The sequence below is a fragment of the Bufo bufo genome, chromosome 1 (genome assembly GCF_905171765.1).
Source record: "Bufo bufo chromosome 1, aBufBuf1.1, whole genome shotgun sequence".
In the NCBI taxonomy this organism is placed as follows: Eukaryota; Metazoa; Chordata; class Amphibia; order Anura; family Bufonidae; genus Bufo; species Bufo bufo.
This window is the reverse complement of record NC_053389.1, coordinates 313,470,825-313,497,891: the sequence shown is the minus strand read 5'-3', so window position 1 is coordinate 313,497,891 and position 27,067 is coordinate 313,470,825.

Genomic DNA, 27,067 nt, shown 5'->3' with positions numbered 1-27,067 from the left:
TACTTTGCTGCTCTCCTGGTATTCTGACCCCGGCTTCCTCCTGGACGATCCTCTGCTGACTCCTTTGGTACTTCATGACTCTCCTGGTATTTATGACCCCGGCTTCTCCTGACAATTCTCTGCTTGCTCCATTTGTACTTTGAAGCTTTCCTGATATTGACTCGGTCCGTTCACGTTCTGTTGTTTGTCTGTCTGTCATCCCTGCACTTATTACAAGCTAGGGATTGCCGTCCAGTTGTCCCCTGTCATTAGGACTCGCGAGGCAAGTAGGCAGGGCCAGGGGTAAGGGTGGAGCGCAGTGGTCACTTCCCTCCCCCCTGTGTGTGTGTGTGTACGCGACCATTACAACTTGCTTGCAAAATGGTGCGAGTTTCACTGAACGCACCCGGAACGCATCCGGACCTAATCCGTCACGCTCGTGTGAAAGAGGCCTTAGGATTAAAATACAATGCATATTGTAATTGATATACAGTTGCAAGAAAAAGTATGTGAACCCTTTGGAATGATATGGATTTCTGCACAAATTGGTCATAAAATGTGATCTGATCTTCATCTAAGTCACAATAGACAATCACAGTCTGCTTAAACTAATAACTACATTTCTATTTTTTATTATTTAGGAAAGGTTTTCATCCAAAAAAATTTCAGTCTTTTGTGTTATTGAACAGATGTAGCTGAGCTGATTTGGCACAACATATTGTCATACCAAAATTGTGGACTGTTTGATCTCACACGTAAAATGTATATTAGCTATTTCTTATTTATAAGGGTTTCTCAGAAAGCTGGACCACTGCTCTAGAAAAAAAGAGGACATATTTACTGGCAATACAGTGGAAACGTCCCCGGATGCAATCTCTCTCTGAAGAATGGCACAGAGCAGAATTCCAACATTGGCAGAAGAGGTGTTGGAGTACAGGTCAGGGCATGCAAATTGGCAGTGCCTAAGTTGGAGGAAGAGCAGCATACAATACTGCTACCAGACTGACACTGATTGATACATAGAAGGAGCTCCCATGGTTGACTCCCAGGTTGCGGCCACAGAAAAAACTTTACATACAGTTGCAAGAAAAAGTATGTGAACCCTTTGGAATGATATGGATTTCTGCACAAATTGGTCATAAAATGTGATATGTTCTTCATCTAAGTCACAACAATAGACAGTCTGCTTAAACTAATAACACACAAAGAATTAAATGTTACCATGTTTTTATTGAACACACTATGTAAACATTCACAGTGCAGGTGGAAAAAGTATGTGAACCCTTGGATTTAATAACTGGTTGAACCTCCTTTGGCAGCAATAACTTCAACCAAACGTTTCCTGTAGTTGCAGATCAGACGTCCACAACGGTCAGGAGTAAGTCTTGATCATTCCTCTTTACAGAACTGTTTCAGTTCAGCAATATTCTTGGGATGTCTTGTGTGAATCGCTTTCTTGAGGTCATGCCACAGCATCTCAATCGGGTTGAGGTCAGGACTCCGACTGGGCCACTCCAGAAGGCGTATTTTCTTCTGTTTAAGCCATTCTGTTGTTGATTTACTTCTATGCTTTGGGTCGTTGTCCTGTTGCAACACCCATCTTCTGTTGAGCTTCAGCTGGTGGACAGATGGCCTTAAGTTCTCCTGCAAAATGTCTTGATAAACTTGAGAATTCATTTTTCATTCAATGATAGCAATCCGTCCAGGCCCTGACGCAGCAAAGCAGCCCCAAACCATGATGCCCCCACCACCATACTTCGAAGTTGGAATGAGGTTTTGATGTTGGTGTGCTGTGCCTCTTTTTCTCCACACATAGTGTTGTGTTTTTCTTCCAAACAACTCAACTATGGTTTCATCTGTCCACAGAATATTTTGCCTGTACTGCTGTGAAACATCTAGGTGCTCTTGTGCAAACTGTAAACGTGCATGGTTTTTTTGGACAGCAGTGGCTTCCTCTGTGGTATCCTCCCATTAAATCTATTCTTGTTTAGTGTTTTACGTATCGTAGATTCGCTAACAGGGATGTTAGCATATGCCAGAGACTTTTGTAATTCTTTAGCTGACACTCTAGGATTCTTCTTCACCTCATTGAGCAGTCTGCGTTGTGCTCTTGCAGTCATCTTTACAGGACGGCCACTCCTAGGGAGAGTAGCAGCAGTGCTGAACTTTCTCCATTTATAGACAATTTGTCTTATCATGGACTGATGAACAGCAAGGCTTTTGGAGATACTTTTATAACCCTTTTCAGCTTTATGCAAGTCAACAATTCTTAATCATAGGTCTTCTAAGAGCTCTTTTGTGTGAGGCATCATTTACATCAGGCAATGCTTCTTGTGAAAAGCAAACCCAGAACTGGTGTGTGTTTTTTATAGAACAGGGCAGCTGTAACCAACATCTCCAATCTCATCTCATTGATTGGACTCCAGTTGGCTGACACCTCACTCCAATTAGCTCTTGGAGATGTCATTAGTATAGGGGTTCACATACTTTTTCCACCTGCACTGTGAATGTTTACATGGTGTGTTCAATAAAAACATGGTAACATTTAATTCTTTGTGTGTTATTAGTTTAAGCAGACTGTGATTGTCTATTGTTGTGACTTAGATGAAGATCAGATCACATTTTATGACCAATTTGTGCAGAAATCCATATCATTCCAAAGGGTTCATATACTTTTTCTTGCAACTGTATATATTTTAATGTATGTAACTTAACTGGCTGCAAAGCTTCTGTCTTTTACAGCACTGATTTCTGAATCAGCAGCAGCACTATACGATTTATTGTATACGTGGCTATTTATGTATACTTTTTCTACAGTAGCCTGTGTCAGCTCTACTTATAAGATCTTTGACGATAATGCCCCCTTCAATCTTGTTTAGATGCCAAAAAAATCTTTTATTTCTAGCAGAGCTTACCTTCAGTTTTTCTTGTGTGGTATATTACTTTGTTTTTGTCCATAACATAAAGGTTCATTGGGTTCATGCATTAAATTATCTTTAAAGGGACCATTTTGGAAAACCTCTTCTTAGAATGCACTTATTCTGCAACGGGCTTCTGCAAGCTGATCATTAGGCTTGAGTGAATCGAGCTTCACATCATTGCACGGTAATTCAGTAAATTACTACTGTATTCCTATCTGCGTGTTTAAAAACATTTTAAAATAGGAATCTGAAGTGGGCTTTGGTACTGGCTCAAGCTTACTGATCATGAAGGGTTACTATTGTATTAGGCCTTTCATATATGGTTAAGGCTAAGTTCACAAGCAAAATCTGCAGCAGAAAAATCCATAGCAGATTAGAAGCTGAAAACGTAAAACATATTTCTAATTTAGTTGCGGATTTAGAATATTTGGTTGAGGCTTTGGAAGAGTATTTAGAAGAGGATTATACAGGGAGTGCAGAATTATTAAGCAAGTTGTATTTTTGAGGATTAATTTTATTATTGAACAACAACCATGTTCTCAATGAACCCAAAAAACTCATTAATATCAAAGCTGAATATTTTTGGAAGTAGTTTTTAGTTTGTTTTTAGTTTTAGCTATTTTAGGGGGATATCTGTGTGTGCAGGTGACTATTACTGTGCATAATTATTAGGCAACTTAACAAAAAACTAATAAATACCCATTTCAATTATTTATTTTTACCAGTGAAACCAATATAACATCTCAACATTCACAAATATACATTTCTGACATTCAAAAACAAAACAAAAACAAATCAGTGACCAATATAGCCACCTTTCTTTGCAAGGACACTCAAAAGCCTGCCATTCATGGATTCTGTCAGTGTTTTGATCTGTTCACCATCAACATTGCGTGCAGCAGCAACCACAGCCTCCCAGACACTGTTCAGAGAGGTGTACTGTTTTCCCTCCTTGTAAATCTCACATTTGATGATGGACCACAGGTTCTCAATGGGGTTCAGATCAGGTGAACAAGGAGGCCATGTCATTAGATTTTCTTCTTTTATACCCTTTCTTGCCAGCCACGCTGTGGAGTACTTGGACGCGTGTGATGGAGCATTGTCCTGCATGAAAATCATGTTTTTCTTGAAGGATGCAGACTTCTTCCTGTACCACTGCTTGGTAGGTGTCTTCCAGAAACTGGCAGTAGGACTGGGAGTTGAGCTTGACTCCATCCTCAACCCGAAAAGGCCCCACAAGCTCATCTTTGATGATACCAGCCCAAACCAGTACTCCACCTCCACCTTGCTGGCATCTGAGTCGGACTGGAGCTCTCTGCCCTTTACCAATCCAGCCACGGGCCCATCCATCTGGCCCATCAAGACTCACTCTCATTTCATCAGTCCATAAAACCTTAGAAAAATCAGTCTTGAGATATTTCTTGGCCCAGTCTTGACGTTTCAGCTTGTGTGTCAGCCTTTCTTACCTTGGACATGTCTCTGAGTATTGCACACCTTGTGCTTTTGGGCACTCCAGTGATGTTGCAGCTCTGAAATATGGCCAAACTGGTGGCAAGTGGCATCTTGGCAGCTGCACGCTTGACTTTTCTCAGTTCATGGGCAGTTATTTTGCGCCTTGGTTTTTCCACACGCTTCTTGCGACCCTGTTGACTATTTTGAATGAAACGCTTGATTGTTCGATGATCACGCTTCAGAAGCTTTGCAATTTTAAGAGTGCTGCATCCCTCTGCAAGATATCTCACTATTTTTGACTTTTCTGAGCCTGTCAAGTCCTTCTTTTGACCCATTTTGCCAAAGGAAAGGAAGTTGCCTAATAATTATGCACACCTGATATAGGGTGTTGATGTCATTAGACCACACCCCTTCTCATTACAGAGATGCACATCACCTAATATGCTTAATTGGTAGTAGGCTTTCGAGCCTATACAGCTTGGAGTAAGACAACATGCATAAAGAGGATGATGTGGTCAAAATACTCATTTGCCTAATAATTCTGCACGCAGTGTAAAAGGTTTTAGGAGAGGTTTTGTCAGCATTGGATCATAGATCTGAAGTCGCCTTGGTCAAAACTTTATTTAAATTCTGCATTGATATCCATTCAGCATTCAAATATATGGGCTCCGGCCTGGGGAAATTCGGTACCAAAGCTGACTTCAAGTTCAATTTTTACACTTGAAAAACATTTTAAAACTTGATGTCCGAAGCTATTTACCGAGTCTCGCGAGACTTTTCTGATAATGAAGTTCACCTCTTCGGAACCCAACACTACTTGCAATGCTCACCCAAGGACCCAGTTCTTTCTGGCTTTGCCTCCCCACTGATTGGTCATCATGGTCAAGGTCATCATCATCATTAGTGCTGAGCGAATTCCTTGCACTTTGTGGTAATTAATCATTTTTCCTAAAATGGCAGCTAGAGTTGTTTTAAAAAGAACGGAAAAATCCCAAAAAAATCTCATCCACTTGCTTGTGCAGAGGCAGTCTGCTCCTCTCTTGAGTGGAAAATACCTGTTGAACGACCTGTGCAGTGATGATATCACCGCGCTCTCCCAGTATGATCATGTGGTGGCATCATCACGCATAGCGCAGGTCTTTTGCACTCAAGAGAGGAACAGACTAACCCTGCTCGAGCAAGTAGATGAGGTGAGTGATTTTTTTTTTTTTACTCAAAAGGCCATATTACACTAGCGAATTACTTTTTTAACGGCCATCAGATGGGTGCACTTTTGTCTAAGCGGCCAATCAAAATGGTTCCATTGATTGATAGGCCGAAGAAGGTTTTTACATAGCGATTCGTCACAAATTAATTTGTGACATATCGAATTTCTTGTCGAAACTTCAAAACTTTGCTCATCTCTAATCATCATCAACAGTTTTGTGAACCACCGACTTCTTCTCCTCTTCCTCCTCCAGTGGTAGATCCTCATCCTTATTGTCACGTGCCGGAGATCCAAGGCAGACCTCTGGGACGTCTTGCAAACAGGAAACAGGCAGAAACAGACCAGGGACCAACAGTGTACTTTATTACACATGTAATAAGTGAACATGACAGGACTGAAAAGCAAGTTAGGCAATAGGGGTAGCACTACCACAGAACCAAGTGCAACGGAAGACCAGAGGCAAAACCCTAGAGGGCAAGGAGCCAGTGAGCCCCGGTCTTTACAGAGACCCTGGTGGTGGGGATGTACTGGGCTGAGGGCTCACTGGTCGCACCTCCAGGAAAGTACCGGTACACTTGGCCGCTACCTGCACAGAACCACAGACACAGGACTGCAACTCAACCAAACACAGGATATTGATCAGACAACAAATGGGAATCAGAGCAGAAGCAGATGCCTGGACCCCAACTGCAATGGATGCATGTTGGTCTCAGGCACAGCTGCACACAGACTAGAGATTCTCCCTCCGGAAAACCCAGGGACCCTCTCACGAAGGCAGGACAGACACAGAAACAAAAGCAGTAAGGCACTGCAGGACAGACAAGGAACAGAAGCAGTAAGGCACTGCAGGACAGACATGGATCAGAAGCAGTAGGCACTGCCAGGCTGGACATGGAACAGAAGCAATTTAGCCCTGCCAGGCTAACAGATGCAGTTAGAGCACTGCTAGGCTACACATGGAACAGAGTGGATCCAGACAGAGAACAGTTACAGAAGAACAGGCAAGGCATGGACAAGGATAACAACATTATCACAGGACAGGTACAGAGAACAAAGTAACAACAACACCAAAGCCTTACCAGGCAACACCAAACCCAGGAACAGACCAGTGAAAGTTAACTCCATCAGAACCAGGATTACCAGAACCACAGAACACACAATCAATCACAAGTGACAGTTCACACCAGACACAGAATGCTGCAGCCAGCACGCGCGAACGACAACCAGCATACGCAGGATAACTGTAGCCAGTACGAGGTTACAGCCAGCCAGCTTATACAACAAAAAGGAGTGACAGAACCGTACAGTGATACAAACAGAAATGCATCCATACACAGACCCTGTTCACACACACACCACATCCAGCATGCAGTCCCAAGCAACCAGAATACACAGGTGACAGCCTGCAGCCAGTACGCGAGAGAGCCTGCAGCCAGCCTACACAGCAACAGTGACAAGAACTGCACAGAGAAACAGACACGGGGAGAGCACACATTCACAGGCAAGTTCACACAAGACACGCAGCCAGCACGCATCCCCAAGCAGCCAGCATACACAGGAGTCAGCCTGCAGCCAGTACATGAGAGGGCATGCAGCCAGCCTACACGGCCACAACTGTCACAGTGAACCACACCGTGACACTCATCTTCCTCCTTCATGGAATTTTGTCTGTGTGGATCCCCAACAGCTCCAGGGTGGCAAGCAAGATGTTCTACTTCCACCCTCCCTTGTTTCAATAACTCTAAAATAAATATCAGGTTGTCCATACTGACAAATCTGTTCACCTCTTCAAAGGGCCTGAGTACGTGACACGCGTCTCTGATGAGCTGCCACTCTCTGATCTGACGGTGCTCATATAGACGCTCCAGCATATGCAAGTTGGGATTTCAATGAGTTGGAACATCAGGAATCAAGCAGTGCAATGGCAGACTGTCCTGTCACTGCAAGTCCAGGAGTTCCTTGGCACATAAGAATCGATGAAATGTGAGGACATTCTCCTGGACATAACTAGCACCTTCTGCAAGCCAAAAAGCATCAGGGGCGTTGCTAGGGTCTCAAAAGATCCAGGGCCCAAGCCCCAATGAATATAGCCCAATTCTCTAAGTCGACCCTCCAGCTCCCCAGCCCCCCCTGGACACTGCATTGTACTGTATTTGCTATACAGCAGCACATACCTTTCACATCCAGGGCCTCCCAGGTGACGTCTTCTCTGATGTAGACCTTCTCATCATCGTCTCCATTCGGTCCGAAAAAATTCTTTCAGCTGCGCCTATTCTCTGCAGAGTGTGACACACAAACATCTTAGGTTCCTCACTTTTCTATCATCATCCCCCAACCTCGAGTCCCAACAGTGTTATCCTGCTGCTCGCTGTGCTCCCCAATACCCAAAAATACTATCCTGAAGAAAAATTTGTCCCCCCATAGCAATAGTGATCCTCATAGTCCAACCAATAGTAATTCCCTTCTAGAATGCCCTCATTAGTAATACTACCCTCTACAGTGCCCCAACAGTAAAAATGCTCCCCAAGAGTGCCCCCATTATTTGAAGAGCCCTCCAGTTTTAATAATGCCCTCACAGAGCCCCCAGTAGAAATAAGGCCACCCTATTGCTCCCCCAGTGGTAAAAAAGCTCTCTACAGACCCCTCAGTAGTAATAAGGCCCCCATAGTGGTCTTAATAGAAATAAGGCAGATCTATAAGTCTCTCCTATAGAGCCCCTATTATTAAGAATGCCTAATCTCCCCTGGATTTAAAATGCCCCCCACAGTGCCCCCAGTATTTATATTGCCCCCTACTGTTATAATGCTCTCCCTGAAGTGCCCCCAGTATTTATTTTGCCCTCTACTGTTATAATGCTCACCCTGAAGTGCCCCCATGTATATACAGTCCCATGTAAATATCATCCCTCTCTGTCTACAGCCCCCTCCAAAATACAGTCACATGTAAATAACATCACCCCCTCCCCAGCCTCCTTCAACATGCAATCCCATGTAAACACCACCCCCTCAACATTCAGTCCCATGTAAATAACATCACTCCCTCCCCCAGCCTCCTTCAACATGAGTCTCATGTAAATAACATCGCTCCCTTAACATTCAGTCCCATGTATATAACATCACCCTCTCCCACAGCTGCCTTGAACATACAGTCCTATGTAAATAACATCACACCATCTTCCCACCCCATCCGATATACAGTCCTATGTAAATAACATCACTCCCTCCCACAGCCGCCATCAACATACAGTCCCATATAAATAACATCACTCCCTCCCACATCCGCTTTCAACATACAGTCCCATTTAAATAACATCATCCCCTCTCACAGCCGCCTTCAACATACAGTCCCATGTAAATAACATCATCCCCTCCCACAGCCGCCTTTAACATACAGTCCCATGTAAATAACATAATTCCCTCTCACAGCCGCCAACATACAGTCCCATGTAAATAACATCATCCCCTCCCCAGCCATTTCTAACACACAGTCCAATGTATATAACATCACCCTGCCCCAGCCACCTCCAACATGCAGCCTCATGTAAATAACATCACTCCTCAACATTCAGTCCTATGTAAATAACATCCCTCCCTTCAACCCTAACATACAGTCCCAGTTAAATAAATACAACTCCCAGCATTACTCTGCCTCTCCCTTCACTTACCTCTCCTGATGTAGACCTCACCATGGCTTCTTCCCTACTACTTCTCCTCTTCAGTGCCGTTCTCTCCTGCACTGGTCACATGATGGTGACATCATCGCAGGCCCTCAATTACTGCCTGTTTTACTGGTCACATGACCTGTGATGTCATCACAGGTCCTTCAACTTTTCCAGTGCATTAGATTCAATTTTGTTGCCGTCCTGAGGATGGCAATACAGCTGTATCTAGCTGGCAGCAGTACAATCAGGGTCTGGGACAAAACATCAGAGCCCCATGTGGCGAAACCAACCTCGCCACTGGGTTTTGGAGAGGACTGGCTGCTGGCCTCTTGCCCCAGGATTATGGGCCATATACTAACTTTTAAACCCCTGAACCGATTCAAGTGAATTTTGGATAGGTTTGTCCCCACGTTATACTGTTTGAATTAATGTAAGTTATATGTATGGCCAATGTAAACTCACAAAGTTGTAACAATCTATAATAATTGTAACTTGTCAGCTTGGGAGGAAAATGCTGGGTGTGTTTCTATTGTGCCATTGTCCCATTGTGTGTTTAAATGGTGATGTCTGTCCTGTTGTATCTACATGTGTATTGGCGATCTCCCTTTGTTCTGAGAGATAATTGGATTGCTCCTCAGGTTGTCTCCAGACAGAGGGGAGGAGACCATGATGCATTGTGGGGATATGTTGTCCTATGTCCCAGTCTTCATTCTGGTCCTCTGGGGGCGTGAACGATTGGTTGCTGTAGTTGCATTGTATGTGTTGTTAATTACTGATTGGTTGTATTTCAAACCCCTGTGGGCAGTACTATGTTTTTGGTTTGTGAATAAAAGAGGCTGTACGTGAAGTACAGTCAGTTCCTGTTTCACCTTCAACATAGAGCCTCGTCTCATGTGTGTGGGGATTGCTATACGTGTATACTCCCCTGGCTATAACTACTAGCTCTTTTAAGGGCTGTTCCTGATCTCTGGTTTTAGGAGAGGTCCACCCACTGGAGCCTGGAGCCTTGTCGTAGGTCCAGGGTGGGTAGGAGACGGTGAGACCTCAACCAAGCTTCGGCGGTTCGTGGGGTCTGCAGTGCGTACGGCGTCAAGTGGAGTGCTTGGAGTCCTCGGAAAGCACTAGGAGCATTCATTCAACGGAGGTACCCGGTCGGTGTACGAGGTGATCCGTTACATTGGTGGCAAGCAGTGGGATGGCGTCCTAGTGTGAGGAGAAGCAGCTCGGAGACACCGTTCGTGGAGTTACAAATTGAGGGCAACGCTAGTATCCGTACAGCGCCCCGGGGAGCAGAGGTATCCAGCGACTTGGAGCAGACAAGTATGGAAGGCTCTGAAGATGACTGGCTGGCCGAGGTGAGGCAGCGAGTGGCCCAGTATGGAGGTAATGTGTCCATGGATATATACCAGGCCATCTGGAACCAGGTCACAGCCAAGCGACATGCAAGGATGGAACGAGAATTCCGACTGGCGAAAGAGAGCGAAATTGCCCAGCGGAAGGAGTGTTACAGCAGCCGAGCAGAGGCTGCATCCGAGGAGGTTAGCAGTCTCCCCCTGAGGCGGCCAGAGGAACCCGAAGTAGGGGTCCTCATAGACTGGTCCTGTGAGGAACCACAACAGGCAGGTGGAGACGGGACCGAGGTCTCTCCACCGGGATGCTGGGCAGCTGGCCCAGACGCTCAACAGCAGCCGGAGTTGCCAGGTGTGGACGCAGGTGGTTCTTACTCGCAACTGTTGAGGGACCTCACAGACTGGTCCTGGGAGGACCCACAGATGGCAGGTGGAGATGGGACCGAGGTCTCTCTACCAGTCCTACAGGGATGCTGGACGGTTGGTCCAGATCTCCAGCCATCTCCGCAGGGATACCAGGAGGAGGAGGTAAGCGAGCCCTCCCCTTCCCAGGTACTTCCCAACCGAGTTCTGGGGGCAGGGGATGAGCCTGCGATATCCACTGATCTCTCTCCCCAACCACAGGGGGACAGCACCCCTAACTCCGATGGTGCAGATGGGACCACGGTCTCTGCACCAGACCTACCGAGATACTGGACGGCCGGTTCAGATCCCCCACCAACCCTGCAGGAATGCCAGGAGGAGGAGGTAAGCGATTCCTCCTCTCCACAGCCGATCTGCAACAAGGTCCTGGGGATAGGATTCCCTGACCACATCCCAGCGGAAGAGCTGGCATCTGGGCAGAGCGCAGTCGGCCTCTGCCCTCCCCTATCCTCTTCTCCAGAGCCGGACTTCCCACAGGCTACCCCAGCAGAAGAGCTGGCATCTGGGCAGAGCGCAGTCGGCCTCTGCCCACCAAGTACCTACAGCTCCAAGCTGGAGAACCACAAGGAAGCGAGGAGTAGCAGATGCCCACTCAACAGCTGGGGACATACAGAACAGAGCCAGGCCCCAAGATTCAACAGGTCCAGTATTGGGTTGTGGTTGGACTGCCAGACTAACTCCGGTACTGACCGTGAGGTCAGGTATCTGGTTAGTCTTCCCTGGGAGGGGGAGATGTGTGGCGAAACCAACCTCGCCACTGGGTTTTGGAGAGGACTGGCTGCTGGCCTCTTGCCCCAGGATTATGGGCCATATACTAACTTTTAAACCCCTGAACCGATTCAAGTGAATTTTGGATAGGTTTGTCCCCACGTTATACTGTTTGAATTAATGTAAGTTATATGTATGGCCAATGTAAACTCACAAAGTTGTAACAATCTATAATAATTGTAACTTGTCAGCTTGGGAGGAAAATGCTGGGTGTGTTTCTATTGTGCCATTGTCCCATTGTGTGTTTAAATGGTGATGTCTGTCCTGTTGTATCTACATGTGTATTGGCGATCTCCCTTTGTTCTGAGAGATAATTGGATTGCTCCTCAGGTTGTCTCCAGACAGAGGGGAGGAGACCATGATGCATTGTGGGGATATGTTGTCCTATGTCCCAGTCTTCATTCTGGTCCTCTGGGGGCGTGAACGATTGGTTGCTGTAGTTGCATTGTATGTGTTGTTAATTACTGATTGGTTGTATTTCAAACCCCTGTGGGCAGTACTATGTTTTTGGTTTGTGAATAAAAGAGGCTGTACGTGAAGTACAGTCAGTTCCTGTTTCACCTTCAACATAGAGCCTCGTCTCATGTGTGTGGGGATTGCTATACGTGTATACTCCCCTGGCTATAACTACTAGCTCTTTTAAGGGCTGTTCCTGATCTCTGGTTTTAGGAGAGGTCCACCCACTGGAGCCTGGAGCCTTGTCGTAGGTCCAGGGTGGGTAGGAGACGGTGAGACCTCAACCAAGCTTCGGCGGTTCGTGGGGTCTGCAGTGCGTACGGCGTCAAGTGGAGTGCTTGGAGTCCTCGGAAAGCACTAGGAGCATTCATTCAACGGAGGTACCCGGTCGGTGTACGAGGTGATCCGTTACACCCCAGGCCCCAAATATTTTATCCTAGCAACGCCCCTGAAAAGCATTCTACCACAAAATTTACCATGTGTGTTATACAAGGAGCATGTGTTATTTCCCCCGAATGCAGTATAGCCACAAGGATTCTGTCAATTTGCTGACTACCTTGCCCAGTTGGAAATGGGGAGAGAGAGCCAGAGGGATGTTTGCTGCTTAATGCACTTTAGCAACATATCCACTATGTGGCTACTCTCACTGAGGCTGATCAGCTCAAACACAGCATGCCAACACTATAATTTACAGATATGATAGGAGGAAAGGGGGGAAAGGGTAGTGGAAGCAACTCTCTGCCCTGTTTCTATTGGGGACGTGGAGGAGGCAGAACCAAACTGATACAAATGTGGAGGTGTCAATAGAACTTAGCCTCATTGCCATGTTGCTGTGTCAACACTGCCCAAAAAACTGTGACCCAGTGGGCCATGAAAGGCATGTTTTGTCCCTACCCGTAACAGCGTACACCTTCCCAGACAATTGCAAGGATTTTTTATAATAATGAATCCACAAAGTGGTAGGGCAGCGACTGCCCCTCCAGCAAGTTAGTCAGGTGTGAGTTAAGCTTGCACATCTTAGAATTGATGGGCGCTTACTGTTTTTTCCTGGCCACACATTCTGTTATTGAAGGCTGATATCAGAGTGGTGTTAGAGAAAGCGGAATAGTCTGAGTAGGACAAGCTATAGCTGATAATGATGGTTACAAAGACATTGTACTGCATATGGAGCGACCTGACTGCCACAAAGGAGACAGATAGAAAGAAGGCAGTCTTGTTTCAACTGCTGGTCACAATTTTCCCACTGGATCTGGTGATATCACCTCATGTGCTGCAATAGGGCCATGATACCTATGTTTGTGTTTAAATGCTCATGACTTATGTGCTTTTCTCTACTGGCAATGTGGGTTAAAGCTTCCAGATAGGAGATACTCACACATAGCTAGTGGGAGTCAAGCTTGGCCTAGATCTGCCATGTTTTTTGTCTTTGTCAACATAGTATCAGCAGCATTACCAGCTGTGAATGGAAAAATAAAAAGCTATGGCTCTGGGAAGGCAGGCAGTGCAAAACGAAAATGCAAAAATGAAAAAACCTCTGGGGTAGAAAGGGTTAAACAAAAGCACCAGACACAAACAATCATAATAAACCAGGCCAGGAAGGAACTGCAATTAAGAAGGACAGTAGGTTTCAAATCTGAGCAAGCTGTGCGGATCAGGTGGATCAGTGGCAGAAGTGTACCATTGTGCTAAGTGACCGGTTTGACTTTGGGCCAAACCCTAAGGTTGTTATTCTGGTGCTCCCCTGGTTTTCACCCCTTAACCTCGATACAGGCATCTGGCCTGTGCTGCAGGTAGGTGACCGGACTGCTACCTCCTAGGATATTCCTGGTACACTTCGCAGCTGACCTTCACGGAAATCAGCAATCCAGGTATAGGATATAGAATACTATTCAGACACAAGACCAGGATACAGGATCACAGATAGGGTAACATAGAAACTCATGCAAATCAGGATACACAGTGCATGGTGAACATAGACAGATCAGAACATACATCATAGCAATACAAGCTTGTCTGGAACCCATGCAGAACAGGGAGCATGGTGTTTTTTAGACAGACATTTAAACATAGCTGGAACCCGTGCGGAAGCCGAAGCATGGATTTCACAGACAGGACATGAAAACATGCCTGGAACCCAAGCAGAACAGGGAACATGGCGTTCACAGACAGACATGCAAACATGCCTGGAACCCATGCATAACAGGAAGCATGGCATTCACAGACAGACATACAAATATGCCTGGAACCCATGCACAACAGGTAGCATTGCATTCACAGACAGACATACAAACCTAAATGGAACCCATAAGTAACCCATGGCATTCACAGACAGAACATAAAGACATTGCAAAATAGAAACATAGTTACATAATCTGTAACCCATGCATATTAGGGTACAGGGAGCATGGTGTTTACAGACAGACATGCAAACATGCCTGGAACCCATGCGTAACTGTAATACAGGAAGCATGGCATTCACACTCAGATCAGGAGATAATTACATTATACAGACATGCCTGTAACCCATGCAGAACAGTGAGCATGGCGTTCACAGACAAACTAGGATAGAAGACATTGATGAATAACCAGGCTGACCCGGGGTACAGTAACAATGACACAGGTCAGGAGAGCAAACACCCTGCACTGAGCATTCCTGGAGACAGACTAAACTCCTAGGCATATCGCACACAGGTCTAAAAAGCAGGGTGATTAAGTCACCTGACCACCTGATATTCAAACAAGCTCAGGGAAGCATGAACCCTAAATAGACACGTAACACACAAATCCCAGTTCATATACTATAAAAGGCCGCAGCCAGCACGCACCACACAAGCAACCAGCATACATGGGAACGTCAACCACAGCCAGTATACAGGAGTGCATGTAGCCAGCCTACACGGTAGCAAGTGTCATAGTGAACTGCACTGTGACATGATGCAATTGAAAGTCTTCTCTGGGCCGACAAGGAGGAGGAGCAGGAATGCTCTGACCCCTGGTTCCAAGGCATGGTGTCAGACTTAGAGGTGACATTGCTGTGACTGAGAGGAGGAGTAAGCCATCCAGTCCACAGTGTTATCCTCTTTGTCCTCAATAATAATCTGGCATTTACTGGATCTGAGGGAGAAATGTGGCCTTCTGGTACTACTATTACTACTTGTCGGACAGCTAGTGCTGCTACCGCTATTTACACTACTACAGCCACCCACATTCTGATTTATAGTTGACGAGGCATGTAATTATTGGAAAGAAGCATACCCAGGAATTCTGCTTCCCGATAGTTGCCCTGATATTTGGCCCATGTAAAGGGGGCTTTACAGATGGATCTTGTGTAGACTTCTCTAGAACTCCTTTAAATAATTATTTTGCAATTACTGTTTCTGTGTCCAGTGATTTCAGGTATAATTGCAATCCGCCATACTCTCTGTGGCTTTATGATCTGATAATTGATTATATTTAATAGGAACTAATTGGGACTCATCAGTTTAAAATACCCTTCAAAGTTATTTAAAAATTGGTTACAACCCCATCGAACTATCTGCCCAAAATATAGAGCTCTGAAGTGAAAAATTTTGTATTCTCTCAGTACTTGGCATTGTTTCCTTCATTTCTTTACCTGAATCTAGCTCTTTTCTGTCTGGACATATCATCATTGGTCTTTTTCCTTTTCTGTACAAGAGAATCAGGGTCGGACCGGCCAACCATGTAAGCCGTGTAACGGGGTGGGCTTCCCAGGATACAGTGAAGTCACGAACGTGGAATGCAACCCCAACACCAGCTTTTGCCAAAATGGAATTCTACTTAAATGTGGCAATAAACACAACCACAAATGCTGAGAACATACAATCAATTTACATACACCCAGCCCAAAAGCTTATACCCTTGTGCTGCACAGCATGGCGCCCTCCGATGGATGAAGGAGAAAAGTGAAGTAATTTACCTGCTGGTGGGTACAACTAAACTGCCACACCTTACCTGTTATTACCCTAAAAACAAGAACCACTGTATGGGTGTGTGCTACAGGCTCACCTGCGGTGCAGCACAACAGCTTACAATCTTAACAAGTTCTACAGTATTCCCCCTCCCATAACTGGTCCTGTAGCACATGCCTAAGTATTCCTCCTGAGCAAGAAACCGCCAGCCTGGTTTGAGTTTGTGAGAATTTTATCAGCTCCCCAATGTAAAATGTCACTTTAATTTATGAAGTCCTTGAAATGAACACTTGTGGCCTGACACAAACAGAAACCCTAACTAACTAACTACAGGACTGGTCTCAGTCTCTAGGTGCCAACACTGTGATGAGGTGTGTGCATGATCTTACCGACCCGGGTCTGCTATGCATCTGTTGGTGACTCTGAACAGAACAAACATCTCTCCAACAAGCATGCGGTACCGCTGTGCATGTTGCTTTGTTCCTCTGCTCTCATCAGCATTCCTGGCCGCAATTTTCCTTCCTCTGGACAGGATCAGGGTCTTGTACATGATCAGCTTCACTCAGTTGCAGCTCTGGTATTTGACGGTTGCTCTCACACCTGGATGCTGTCAGACTCTCTGTTCACACAGCTCCTTAGCTTCACCTCCCTCTAAGATATCTTCTCTGTCTTTCTCTTCCTCTCCAGACCTTGTGTAAACTGCACCTCTCTCATGAATATGGAGATATGTGTGCAGTCTGTAGCTGTGTTAGGAAACATCTGCATATTGTGGCCAAACAGCAGAATGTCAGTCCAGAACATTTAATTTAATCACACAGTGTTCAGACAAGGAGAGCTGTTTCCCCATTTCACATGCCACCCCACTAGAGGTTGTTGTCCCAGCAACCCTCCCCATATAAAATCATTCTGGGCATAACGCTGTGGGGCCACACTAGCATTGGGCCTCTTTGACCTTCATAGAGTGACAGGCTCAGAAATAGAGATGGCCTTGCCGTTCGCCCGGAGGTCGTTTCGCGGCGAACTTTGCTCGTTAGCGATTCGCCGAACATGCTAACATATGGCGATGTTCGCATGCGTCATATTCTTTGCATTGTGCCGAACTTTGACCCATAACACACCCATCAGGTGGGAAAGGACAGCCAATTGAGATGTTTCAGCACATGAACACACCCCCATGTAGCTAATAGGGCTACTCCAGTGACCTACAGTAAAATTTGTATCCAGTGATGTAATGTACCTCCAGACACATAATCACTAGTTCTTTTCTGTCAGGTGAATGCCTAATTTTTGGGGCCTGTACTGGCCTACAGTAAAATTGTTATCCACTGACCATCTAATATACCTCCAGCCACATAATCACTTGTTATTTTCTGTCAGGTGAATGCCTAATTTTTGGGGCCTGTACTCCACTGGCCTACAGTAAAATTGTTAATCAGTGGCCGCCTAATGTACCTCCAGCCACATAATCACTTGTTCTTTTCTGTCAGGTGAATGCCTAATTTTTGGGGCCTATACTCCACTGGCCTACAGTAAAATTGTTATTCACCTATTGCCTAATATACCTCCAGCCACATAATCGATTGTTCTTTTCTGTCCGGTGAATGCCTAATGTTTGGGGCCCGTACTCCCGTGGCCTAAAATAAAAATTTTCTAATCTCCACCAGGGCACATTTTTGAGAGTTTCTCTTTAAGATGCATAAAAATGGCCCCTGATTTAAATACATATTTTTTAGTGGGAATTTTTGCCATTGATTCCCCTCTGGTATGTCACTGTCCATGTTGTGGAACTATTTGTGCACTTCCAGTAAGTATTTGGTGGCTGCAAATATGACTTGAAGGTTTTTCAGGTTTGGCTGCCACTAAAGTGAATGGGGCCCGCCGCGAACGCGCAATTTGCGAACATTTGATCGCCAACACGCGTTCACGAAACGTCCCGGCCGATGTTTGTCAGGCACATTTAATAGGAGAGGAGCTGTTGACCGCTCAACACTTTCCCTGGGTGGCAAACTTGCCACGGCTGGAGCCTCTGCGGGTAACGGGGCAGGGACAACCCACCATTACTCCTCCTCCTCTAAGGGGATTTCCTCTGTACTCTGCAGGAGGTGGCATCTCCTCCATGCACCCCGGCTCATCAAAATTACAACACCTCAACATGTTACGGTGTAAGTTTCGTGAGGGCCCCCCAGTCCCTATTGGCTCTACCTCATCGATCAGGATGGCAGGGTCTACCCTTCCCTTCACCATGTATGGGACCACCTCTCACCGCTCATCCAATTTCCCAGATGGCCGCTTGGCTTTGACCATCACTCGATCACCCGGGGCATGCCCATCCCTCTGCACTGGTCTTGGGGTAGGGTGTACCACTTGTCCCAAGTGCTCCCCCACAACCTGGTGAATCGCACCATGTTGTACCCATGTGGTGGTATTTCTCGGTGGTGGCTCCATAGGATCGCGCATGTGGAGATCTTCAATCTCCCGTCTGGGAGCATATGTGGGGAGTATCCAGTGGGGAGTATCCAGTGGTACTATGTACCCTATTGTTATAGGCCCACATCAGTTCTGGTAGGTACTCGGGCCACCAAGCCTTTTGGCTGTCCTCCAGAGTCCGCAGCATCTGGAGCAAGGTGCAGTTGAATCGCTCGCACGCCCCGTTTCCCTGGGGGTGATACAGGGTGGTGCGGGAACGTTCGATCCCATACAGTTGGTACAACTCATTCATTAGAGTACCCTGAAAACATTCCCCCTGGTCTGAATGTATCCTCTGTGGACACCCGAACACCTGTATAAAGTGTTCGCAGACGGCTTCAGTGGCCAACTCTGCCATCTGGTCTCTGGTGGGTACAGCCACTGCATACTCTGTGAAATGATCTGTTGCCGGTACTGCAACTCTGATTGCAAGTATGTGGTCCAACACAGGACGCCCTGGGTAACAGTCAGCTTATCCCACTGCCTCAACAACTTTTGGCCCTCTAAAGTGAGACTGGCCCGCTCTTCTGGCGGACCTATTCTGACGGGCCCGCTCTTCTGGCGGACCTATTCTTTCACTTTCCACAGGTCCGCGCAGCCATTCTGGACCCTCTCCCAATCAGCCAACATCTTTCCCAGCACCATTGGCATCCCGGATGCCACCCCACTTGAATGTGCCACATCCTGGAACATGGGTAATCAACCAAGTTCTGGAGTTTCAGTGTCCTCTAGCTCCTCATTGGCACTCTGAGCCGACAACCCCTCAGGGACTTGGGAGAGTGCGTCGGCGCTGCCGTTCCACCTACCTGACTGGAACTTGATGCGGTATTGGTACTTAAAAAAGTGAGTTAACCACTTCTGCTCAAGTGCACCGAGCTTGGCATTCTCAAGATGTGCTAACAGGTTGTTATCCATCATCACGCAAACCTTTCGGTCATGGCCCACACCAGTGCCAGGAGTTCCAATTTAAAAGAGCTATCGTTGTCAGGGTTGCGCTTTGACTCCCTCAGAGACCAGCTGCCATAGGCAATGACTCTCTCACGTCCATCCTGGACTTGGGATAACACGGCCCCCAGACCATGTAAACTTCCGTCAGTGTACAGTAGGAATGGGGTGTTGAACTGCGCATAAGCCATAATCGGGGCACTGGTCAGCTCCTCTTTCACTGCTTCAAAGGCCTCTTGCTGCTGGGTTCCCCACTCGATGGGACGATTCTTTGCCCCCCCCCCCGCAGTGTCTCTTAATAACTCATTTAATGGGCCCACCAAATAAGCAAATTTCGGTATAAACCTCCTGTAGTAGCCGGCCAGTCCCACGAACGCCCGCACCTCTCGTAGTGTACTCGGTTGGGCCCACTTCTGTATGGCCTCCACCTTGCTGGGGAGCGGCCATCTTGGCACTTCTTGGGCTTGATCTTGAGCCCATGGTCTCGCAGCCATCTTAGGACATGTCGCAGCTTCTGGAGGTGATCCTCAAAGGAGGCCCCAAACACTACTAGGTCGCCCAGGTATATCAATGCCGACTTGAAGTTGAGATCTCCCAGACAGTGCTCCATCAACCGCTGGAACGTTCCCAGGGCATTGGAAAGGCTGAATGGCATCCTGTTGAACTCGTAGAGTCCCATAGGTAGGATGAAGGCTGTCTTTGCTTTGTTGTTCTTGGCCACCGGTACCTGCCAATACCCACTGGCGAGGTCAAGAGTCGAGAAGAACTTTGCATGACTCAGGGCGGACGACTCCTCAATCTGCGGAAGGGGTAGGCATCTCGAACGGTCTGGGTATTCAGCTTCCGATAATCTACGCAGAACCGGAGACTCCCATCTTTCTTCTGCACCAAGACTACTGGAGCAGCCCAAGGACTTTGACTCTCCTGGATCACCTGGTTTTACAACATGCTGGCCACCATATCCTTCACCTCCTGGTACATTTTAGGTGGGATTTACCGGTAACGTTTCCTGATCGGTGCAGCTTCGTCAGTGGGGATCTCGTGTTCGATGGTGGAAGCACACCCGAAGTCCTCATCATGTCTCGAGAATACCTCCTGAAATTCCCAAAGGGTGTCTTCCAGCAACTTCTGTTGTCCTGGAGTCAGGGTCTTGCAGTCCACCCCCATCCGGGCCATGATCACTCAACCTTTCCACTCCACTGTTGGGGTCTCCCTTTGATGGGACTCTACAGCATAGGTCCTGGCTGACCTTCTATCTGGCTGTAGCGTGAAGCTCCTTCGTCGAGGAATATCCCCTTCGAACACATAAACTTTGGCCAGCAAGGTATTCCCAGGAACGATTAACTCGCAGTCTTCAACATTGAGGCAGCGTATGGGCAAACATTCATCCTTCACAATAGCGAGGGCCCGTGCTACCAGTGGGCGAGTCTGCGTTTTCTCTTGGTAAGCAGGCTCGATCAGGACCTCCAGTCCATTCAGTTGTCGTCCAGACACCACTGACAGCATCAATATTTGTTCTTGTCAAAGTCTTGCACCAGTCATTGTGAGCCAAAAACCAGGTGTGGATCAAAAACAGAAATCCTTGAATTATACCTTGATTTAGGCTAGTTTCAGATGAATGTGTTCACCGTGTGAAACATGCTTTATGTGGGAGCGTGAATTCCTGTAGTGAACTCTACTTCATTCACTGAATGAAATTAGAATGATTTATAATGCTGTGTTTCTCTGCCTGACCCCCACTGTAATGATTTATACTGACTGCATTACATGTGTTCAAATCATTACAGCAGAGAACGGGCAGAGACACACAGCATTATAAATCATTATAATACTATGTGGTCTTGTCACAGGAGCAGAGTTCACTATGAGAATTTGCGCTTCCACTTGCTGCGTATTTCATGCAGAGAACATGCCTGTCTGAAACTGGCCATTGTCTAAGAATCACAGATGCAAATCACTGACCAAAACACTGATGTGTGAACTAGGCTTTGTATGTTTTTTTGGGGGGGATTTTGGTTTTTTCTCCCCCCAAACCAATTAAATAAAAGCCCCTGTATGCGATGTAATACAAAAAAAGGTGCAAACCATAATGTTGTTCAATAAGTTAAGACTAGGTTATGTGTGAAAAACTTGGTAAGGTGTTAATAGGACATGCTAAAGTATTTAGGGTTCATATAATATTCTATCTTCCCCTCTGTAACATACAAAGCTCTTGTAGCTGAGATAAATGTGTGGCATTTGACCAATTCATATACGTTTGCTAGGTGGTGCAATTTTAAATATCACCAGGAGATGGCAATGTTGGATAGGGAATTGTCTATGGAGTTCTCGCTCCATAAGTATACTGCTAAAAGGTTCATCATAACATGTCTGCCAACACAGTTGCTGGAGAATGAGCAAGTCTCTTGAATAGTGATCAGATGAACTAAACATGTACTGTGCGAATATTCATTGGTATTGTCTATGTCTACCGAAGCTCATTAGCTAATTCATTAATCACCGGTCATCTCTTCCATGTCGTTACTTTATGACATTGTTCCAACCATGAATAATAATCAATTTATTTAACATTGTGCCATATTTTCACAGGCCGGATACCTATAGAAGCTACAGAACATATGCATGTATATATGAATGTGTATATATATATATATGTGTGTGTGAATGCCTTGCAGCTGTCATTGTCTGCCAGTACAACACCCAAACACCCATTAGAGCAGAATATCCAGCAGAACGAAGGGCTGTAAGAGGGATACAAATGCATTTTATACAATGAATTATAGTCCCTCTCTAAGAGCCCCTGTACAGTATATTTTACCCCTTTTGGTGCTATCATACTCTTAATGCTACAGTTCAAAACACAGACATTAAAATGCATCAAAGTCATTATGCAACGTCTGATGCTATTTTTGCAAATTATAAAACATATAGAAAGTTTTTAAAATGTTTAGATTTTTTTTTTAAAACAAAGGAGCACTATTTGTTTGTTGCAATATCTTTACTAACAGGAGGGCAATCTACTATTCAACCCAAGCCGAGTACAGAGGGGTAGGTGCAAACTAGGGATGAGCGAATCGATTTGTATATCCATCTGTAAGGAATTCTCCACTGTGTCATCAGATTAACATGACCGCACATCTCGTGCATGCATCTGTTACTGCGATTATCTACAAAGAGGAATCAGCGATTCTGCATGTGCTGCTGAAATTTCGTATGGCGACACATGGAAATTCATTGATGCGGATTTGTAGGCGTATCATCCGTGTATGCGCCGATGTTTGCAGTAACGACGCATGCGAGAGATTATCAAGACCACACAAAATGTGGGACCATGTTAATCTGCCGGGAGAAGAAGCTTCTAGAGCTGTGGGGATGCTCCCTCACAACATGCGTACGTTTGTTCAGATGAACAGATCAAGTCATATGAATCTATCTGCTCGCCCCGACTGAAAACGACCTAGATTTCATAAAATACAAGGACGGATCTGTAAAAATCTACAAGATGCTCTGATCTCCAAGGAGTTAAAATCTAATGTCCTTGTGCCATGTCCTGGTCATCACACGTGAAATGAAAAATTGGTAACAATGTGACCCAAAATGACAATCATTCATGATCATCATTGTGTGTATGGTACTAAAACAAAGTTCTCCAACCATTAGAAGCTTGTTCCATGGGTCCTAACAGAAGATTGAGGACTATGGGGCAGACCTGTCTAGACCTGTTTATCACAGTGGTTTAGGCTGGATAATGAATGTTGTGCAGGGATATACACGTTGGGGGAGATTTGTCAAAATGGTGTTGTGGTGACCGTGCTTGCACACTATTCTGTGTGAGCTCCCACGGTCCTACCTAACAGAGAGGCTGGAGATTTTTCCTATAATGTGCAATCATGGCCCCCGCTGCTGGGTTGCAGGGTGGTCATAACCATGGAAACGAGCGGTGTATAATGTGATGGAAAAATGAATCAAGCCAGTAAGGGAAACAATTTGGATAATAACAATACATTAGTAAGTGCCTTGTATTAACTTCCTCTACATAATAAATACCATTTGCTGAAGTGACACAACCCCTTTAAATCTACACCAGCTCCCAAAAAACATTTTGTGCACCAAAAACTGGTGTAGATAATGATGAATGAGATGGGCCTTCCAGCCCACCCTCTTCCACGCCCATGTCCCCTTTTCACGACTTGTCGGAATAGTGGCGTGAGTGGAGAAATGTCACAAAATGGCATGCAACAAAATCACAAAAGTTGCGTATATCAGTTAATAAATGACCCCCAAAATACTTAATACCTGCAGTTACCAGTACAGGACACTTAAGAGCAGCATACTGTTATAGCCTTAGATTGTGAGCCCCGTTGGGGACAGTTGGATGCTAATGTATGTAAAGCGCTGTGGAATATAGTACCGCTATATAAGTGCAAAAAATAAATAAATAAATATGTTGAACACTATGCATCAAGCTCCTATGCTCCCTCTAGTGGTAGCTGCAGGTAGTCCACATGTCTACATATAAGTCTATGCAGTGTATCAAGAGCAGTGATGGCCAGTTCGCAGTGTTCGCCAGCAAACACATGCAAGCTGCCATCTTAACTCACCAGTCCGGCGATGCACAGGTAAGCCCTTACCTGTGCCTGTGCCGGGAGCGGGTCTGAAACAAATGCGGTCACCGAGAGCAGGCAAAGTTCCGAGAACAACCTGATGAAGGCCCCCGGTGCCTGTCTCGGAACTGCCTGATCCCGGTGACCGCATGTGTTTCAGACCGGCTCCCGGCACAGGCACAGGTAAGGGCTTACCTGTGCATCGCCGGACTGGTGAGTTAAGATGGCAGCCCGCATGTGTTCGCTGGCGAACACTGCGAACTGGCCATCACTGATCAGGAGCTCGGTCTTTGAAAAACTCAGCTCCCATCAGAATACAATAACACAAGAAATTAATCAGCACCGACTTTTGGACCTAAAGGCAACATAATGGTAAAGGGTGAAGATTCACTTTAAATAACGAGCTATTATCGAGATATCATCGCTATTTAAATACTGAACATAGATTTCACTGTATGATGTGAGAGTATTGTATCTTTGTGTTTTCTTGTATCCCTCCTGTTCTATAATACGTAAGCGTCTGTGCTGTTTATTCAGACAATGGATGATATGCATTGTTAGGCTCTATTGCTGGAATGCAGAAAAAATCTTTTATGGCGTTTATCCAAAGAATAAAACGAATAGCTTCACTAAAAATCTAAGAACTTCTAATGTTGTATCCAGACCAAAACTCAGCGCTTGTGCAGGTAAACGTAATATACGAGTAACCATTTCATGCACAGAACTGTCCTCATATAATTCCTACACTGTAGAATATCAGCGGTGCATCATTTTGCCCACACGTTGATGCCTATGAACTGTGAGATGAAAGGACCACTAGGTGGCGCACTGAATGAGAATCCTATATACCCTGTGCTGCTGATGAGTGGTTATTTCAGGGTTATGGCGAGGCTCAGTGTATAGTGTGAGGTCTAGGTGACTTTTCAGTGATTGAGCATTTACTTTTTTACATGTGGATATACCGTGTTTAATATGGATGAGTTTGTTCCTTATGTGTTTTGTGTATACAGCTCCTCAGAGTAAGGGCCCAATGATCGCTGTTGTAAGTTGATGTTACTATGATCGCGCTTGTCTCCCATATATTTCCCTTATCAGGTGCACATTGCTGTTTACACAGGGCGATTTACACTGACCAGTTATAGGGAATGAAAGCTAGAGAGAATCTGCCCATTTAAAAGGGAAATGGGTGACTACTTCTATTAAGAAAGGAAGAGCGTAATATACTACAGCAAATTCAGACTGCACACATGATTTGTTTGTAGTCTGTTACCATGGAGACACAGGCCTACACAGGAGAGACAAAACAGGAGAATAGTTTTGATTTAAACAATTTTGATAGAAAATGCATTTTAGTTGCATTAGTGCAATAACGTGGTTGCAGGAGTGTTTGCAAGTCCAAAACGAAGTCCATTAAGGGAGTTTATCAAAACTGGTATTTCATATGTTTGTCTTAAATAGTGTTGAGCGAACTTCTGTTTTAAGTTCGGCGTCTAAAGTTCGGCTTCCGGTTAGCGGAGAATCCCGTTATGGATTCCGAATTCTGTTGTGGTCCGTGGTAGCGGAATCAATAATCGACCATTATTGATTCAGCTACCACGGACCACAACGGAATTCGGAATCCATATCGGGATTCTCCGCTAACCGGAAGCCGAACTTTAGACGCCGAACTTAAAACAGAAGTTCGCTCAACACTAGTCTTAAACTAAAGATTGCTGAAATGCAATGCATCCAGTAGTGTACCTTCAATGGAGACAGACCATGGGGCTGCTGTAGGGCCCGGGAGGAGGCCGGGCCTGACGCTGAACTCCTTCTTCAATTCCCAATTTGAAAACATTCCATTTTTATGCAGTCACCACTAAAGGGAGCTCAGTACAAACAGATTATTACAGCTTTTAATTCAGTCAATGGTAACTGCATTAATTCCTATGAAATGAGCTCCCCCTAGTGGTAATAAAAGGGAAACAGGAGATTTATCTATGCATTCATACCAGTTGTCTGGCGTGAATACCTTGAGGAATATAGTGTTCAGAGGCCAGGTGTGACTTTTTTATCACCATTTTTTAAATGAAATTTTCTGGGGTGTTGTGCATTGCGTTGCCTAGGCAAAATTGTCACATTCGTACTGGGAAACTGGGTGAGACAGAAGGGCCCATACTAAGTTTTGCTCTGGGGTCCTATGAGATTTCTGTACACCCCCTGGATGCATCACATTTTTGACGTACAGACCTTTTAATAAATTTTATACAACTTTGGTTGCCCTTATAGGACCACACTGCTTATGTGTTTTAGAGGGGTCTTGTCATCACATATAATGGGGGCATATCACTAGGATATGCCCCCATTGTCTGATAGGTGTGAGTCCCACCTCTGGGACCCGCACCTACAGCGAGAATGGAGCGGGGAAAATAATGGAGGGCGCACTGCGCATGCGCAGCCACCCTTCATTCATTTTAATGGGGCCGCCGAAAATAGCCGAGCACTGGTTTGGCTACTTCTGTCTGCCCTATAGAAATGAATGGGAGCAGGGGCCGCGCGTGCATGGTGTGCTTCCATTCACTTGTATGGGAGCAGCCACAGCTCTCCAGCCACAGCTCTCGCCGCTAAGTTCTCCTTGTAGGTGCGGGTCTCAGAGGTGGGACACGCATCTATAAGATAATAGGGGCATATCCTAGTGATATGTCCCCATTGTATGTGATGGGAATACCCCCTTAAGGTCAAATGTGAAAAATTCTTTAAATAAATGTTGAAATAATTTTAAAAAATCAGTTGAACCAGTGGGACAAATATACACTGAGGGTAAAATGCAAATACAGCAGGAATTCCACAGCAGCAAATGCTGTAGATGTTGTAGATTATGTTCGGAAATGCTTTGGGTCTGTAGCAGATTTCACCCTCTGCATTAATAGT